Below are 251 nucleotides of genomic sequence, written 5' to 3'. Positions count from 1 at the left end.
TCTTTTGTTTTTCCCGGCGCTTTTGTAAAACACTGGGAAATTTAAATTTTGACCTCCCAATGCACCAACGATATTCACTTTCTGATCGAACAAGATACTGAAGTTGAAAATCGTAGCATTATTTCGACTACTTATCGTGTACACAGACACAAAAAAAATAAAAAAACCAACATCATTGTAAAATCAATACATTCATCGTTCCACTCAGAATCTAAAACAATGTTATAATGCAAATAATATTTCCACCGACA

This window comes from Acyrthosiphon pisum, chromosome X, assembly GCF_005508785.2.
Source record: "Acyrthosiphon pisum isolate AL4f chromosome X, pea_aphid_22Mar2018_4r6ur, whole genome shotgun sequence".
Taxonomy (NCBI): Eukaryota; Metazoa; Arthropoda; class Insecta; order Hemiptera; family Aphididae; genus Acyrthosiphon; species Acyrthosiphon pisum.
The sequence above is the reverse complement of the archived record's forward strand: the minus strand, read 5'-3'. Positions refer to the sequence as shown.